Consider the following 4,888-nt stretch of genomic DNA (forward strand, 5'->3'; position numbering starts at 1 on the left):
AATGTTTAAAATTTGGTGGGTTTCTCCTTCCCAGCAGAAATGTGGGCTTTTTAGAAAACATTTCTACCCCAGTCTTGCAAACTGTGGGTGAGTTGGTTTGTGTAACGTGTTCATGACAGTGCACAGAGCTGACCGTAAACCCGCAAGAGGCCGTATGTTGCAAACGGCCGTATGTTGCAAACAGCCGTAAAAACCCCAGTTGAGATGCATATTCTAAATGCAGTGTATATATGTCCAAAGAATGCTCATAAATCACGAATAATACTGGCATAATCCACATGTCTTAATCAGAAAATGCTAAATTCGGAATAAGGCCGAATTCGTAATATCTAAACAGAATATGCTACTTCCATGACCTGTATCAGATTCAGAGTATTGTCATGTTTGGCATAATAGTGGAATATTAGCGTGCATGTGAACGCAGTCACTGATGCAACAGGCTACTTTTGTTTATGATGATGTTTCGCGGCTCACACTGATTTACTAATTTTTGAAAACACTTAATGTCACACCCTTTTAAAGCACATCTAAAAACATACTTTTACAAATTGAATTAATTTATCCTTTTTTCCTATTTATTTGCCTTTTTATCTTTTAATTATTAAGGTTTTAATTAACGCCACTGGGAGTGTTAAAATAAAGATTATAGTTGGTACTATCAGGACGGTTTTCCTGTATTTTTGTCTCCACAAGTAATTTCTCCTGTGTTTGCCTGTGGAGAGTATTTCGGGGGGCATTGTTGTGCCTTTATTTGATAGTGGACAGTTAAGAGTTGACAGGAGGTACGGAGAGAGACGGAGATAGAGAGGGAATGACACAAGACAAAGCCGTCAGAGAGAGCAAACTACCATCTGCCTTGTTTAACACACAGTATATACATTGAGACAGAACGTCGTGTAAAGGCTTCCTCCATCAGTGGATGTGGATTCAATTGGTCTCTGTCCTGACAGCGTGTATGGATGTTGTGTATGGATGCTGGCATAACGTTGGTAAAAGCCGAGGTCATTCGCCAGACTGATACAAGCTTTTTTAGAGCCTCCGGCGGCTCCTCTGTCTCTCTGTTAATGATGGCTGATGACAGTTGATGAGTGGGATCTGTCAGACATGGTGGAGTGGCCTGATGAAAAGTTCACTTGTCTCAGAGCAATTAAGCTCCTGGGAAGTTGGTGTCACACTGAAAGGTGAAGTAAGAAATGGGATGCTGGTAGGCTGTTTTTGTCACAGAGGACTGCAGAGATGGCAGTATTGTTAGAGTGTGTGAGGTAGATGGCGAGTAACAGGTGGAGGGCGGTCAGAGAAAGATGTGCAGGACACAGCTTTGCTTGTGGGAGTGGAGGTCCCTCGAGTTTATAGTGATGATGATAAATGAAGGGCTGCTGTAACAGAGCCGGAGCGCCAGTGGGACTGAATAAGGTGGAAGAGATTCTTGATCATTTCACTGTGTTGGACAATTGTATAAAAGTTTCCTGAGAGAAACAAGAGTATTCAGGTGTAATGCCAGGTGTGTTCAGTTTGTCCTGCAGTAGCTAACCTGAGAGCAGGGCCCATGGACCCAGTCTTTGAGATTATACATACTGTATATAGGTTTATATTTGTTGTCAAATACTGCATTAGATATCTTTACTTGTTGCAGCCTTCATATCATTCAAATGAAGCTATCTGAAAACAGGAAATCTTCAGTTTTCATGACCATGACAAATACCAATTGCCCCACATGAGAGATGCTGCTTTGCTGGCAGTGAGTTTGAGACAGGCAAATGTAACGTTACCATTTACATCATATTTCACAATATTTATTAGTAAGCTAGCTAACATTAGCTGGCAAGTAAGCTTTCCTTGTACATCAAATCCGGCAATTGCCTTGGCAAGTGATGGTCACTCGCCTGCAGTTGCTTGTGTGACCGTACCATAAGGCAAATTAACTCAAACATGTAATGCTACAACATTTTAGCTGCTTTATACAAAAGAAAAACTCGCACAGTTCTCACTTTTCTTGACTAACCTTAGCTGCTAAGCATTCCCCTTTAGGTTAAATGTGCATGTTACTTAGTCTGGCAGCATTAAGGATGCTGGCAAAGGTTAGTACTTGTTGCCTTTGTTGGTTGGATTACTTAGGTTTAAGCAAAAGGAGTGGGACTGGTTAGGGTTAGAGTGAGAATGTCAAGGTAAGCCAATCGGTGGCAGAGTAAGACACAGTAGGGCGGGTCATGCCTTGGCTATCCTAAGAAACGCAAATTCGCAAACCGTAACCTGGCCCGCAATTGCAGCAGACACAGGGAAGCACATGCTTTTCCAAATCTATCGTTAGAGCAGTCAGCAGAAAGTGTCTATAGTAGATGAAGAAATGCTGAATCAGCCGACGAGGGCCGATGAGTGCCAACGGCGTAGAGATGCACCGGTCCAGCTTTTTCAGTGTCGATACCGATCCCGATGCTGTGGCTTTGAGTATCAGCCGATACCTGATAATGATCGGACACCTTGGTTGACCTAAAAAGCTATATACCTTTACGTGTAGAACAGAAAAGACTAGAGGCATCAGGCATTGATGGCTACACAGTTCTTTCTGAAGATAAAATGAAACAGATTAATGCAATGATGAACTATTTATTTTTAACAAAAACAAACAATTGTGCAACAGCAGTTGAAATAGTGTGAAATACCTCCACACAGCAGATTCTCTCCTTCGCTCCATGACGTATGACGTAACTCTGGTCGCAATAGATTTAAAGGGAAAGGATCTCCTCAGGTATAGGTTGCATTTTCCGATACCCGATCCATCTTTTGATGATATCGTAGCCAATATTCAATCCAGATATCGGATCAGTGCATCCCTACAACGGTGCAGGATACATCACAAAAACAAGGGTGAGAGGCCCTCACCAATGGCCCAACTCTGACCAACAACCAACCATCAACTTGGTATGTCAGGTCCTTAAAAGCTTAAGCTAAAGCTAATTGAGTTAGCCCAAAGAAACCAGAGGTCTCCCAGTTACAGTTTGGAGCTGATTTTAGCACAAATGTTAATCTGCAAGAGAAGTCTGATAAACACCAAAAAGCCCATCGCGCTAATAGTCGACCACAAGCTGAAAATGAGTGAGGAACAAACAGGGAGCAACATAAGAGAGCCCCTTTATTACAGGGTAAGCAACAGGCATTATTAATATGACACGTTAGATTACTGACTTCAGACTGGATTGATAGGAGAGTATTATTAATACAATGGTGTCATGGTGAGTCTACCAGTGTATTAAACTAATGTCCCCCTCAGAAAAGACATTTTTCAATTTTTTATTGTTTGGATTTTAAACCACACACCGATATTTCTAGAATAATAATCTATTTTCAAACAGTGCTAGTGAAATCATCTGGTGAAAATCCCTGAATTTTTTTTTATGGTGCAATATATATAGCAGTTTTGTCAGTTTATTTCCAATATCATGCAGCCTTAGTTTTAAAAGTTCAAGCCTTCAAAAACTATTCAAATGTAATATTCCATAAGGAAACGTCACTCTTTGGTGGTCTGCTCACAGGCATAAGCAACCTGAGATGAGGAATCACAAGCAGATTGTGTCGCTTTAAGAGGAAGCAGTGATGTAAGGAAAGCTGTGAAATAAGGCTCTGAGGCAAATGGTTTATTTTTAAAGACACTGCAATATTCTCTGCAGCACAAGCCATAGTAATAAACACAATAATAATATGAGGGTTAAAGGTCAGGTTATAGTTAACGCTAAAATTATATTGGCTTGCCTGGAGCGCGCCAGATATGTATTTAAGTGCAGTCAACCATAGAGCCTCTGAGGTCTAGCAAAGAATTTGCCTTAGAGTCACATGCTCCATGCTCCTTCCAATCATGTGTAACTATGACTGTATAAATAGATTTGACTCTTCTTCTTTTTCTCTGCATATTCCATGGCTCAGCGCTGCATCCTTTCTGCCTCAGCCACTGCCTGCTTCCCTGTAGTTTAAGCCCCCCCCCCCACCACCACCTCCTCCTGTATTAGGATTTAGATTTATGTGAATTCAGCATGTTTGTCTATTCAATATGAGTTTATATCCATTTAACTGTTGTGGATCTCTGCCACGGGGGTGGTGAGCTTAGAGGAAAGTGTGTGCAAACTTGTGCTGGAGCAGCAAACAAATGTGTTATTGTACTAAAATATGAAGATGCTTTATACCACCTATAGTGTTGTTTCCAGCTGAGCATGATGGGCGTGCAGGTTTTTTGCCTTCGTATCAGTTACAGTAAAAAACTAAAGTTTGCAGTATTTGCTTACATTTGAGTTTTTCATTATTTTATTAAGCTGCATTACGATTCTTTGTTTGTTGGTTTTGTGGCGTCCTTAGAGACTGCATCTATGATTTAAGGCTTCACAAATAATTGATATTATCTGTGCTTGTGTTTGCACACAGTCAAGCAGCATTGAATGTGACAGGGTTCCTCCTCAAAAGAAGCAATGGGCTTCCCTCCAATCGTACGAAAAATCAAGTTTCACAGACTGGAATGATTCATTAAATTAAACAGAAAGCCTCGATTCAGCTTTGCCGGTGTCTCTGTGTCCATGCGGAGTGTGTTTATATCAGTGCACACATCAGCTCGTGCTCCTTATACTGTCACTCACCTGAAACTCGCAGGAAGAGATGAAGTCTCCACCAGGAAATAATCCCTCAAAACATGTTGCCTTGTCACATTCATATTTTTATATTTAGGGCATCTTTGTAGCTGAGACAGCAGTTAACTCCAAGCTATGTTTGACAGCATCAGCATCTAGATTTTGAAAAGCACAGAAATTAGAAATGCCATAAAATGCAATGCACTACAAAATAGTACATAACCCAAATGCACACAGACCTACACACTGTACTAAATTTAAGGAGCATGATATGAGCA

The sequence above is a fragment of the Epinephelus moara genome, chromosome 12 (assembly GCF_006386435.1).
Source record: "Epinephelus moara isolate mb chromosome 12, YSFRI_EMoa_1.0, whole genome shotgun sequence".
In the NCBI taxonomy this organism is placed as follows: domain Eukaryota; kingdom Metazoa; phylum Chordata; class Actinopteri; order Perciformes; family Serranidae; genus Epinephelus; species Epinephelus moara.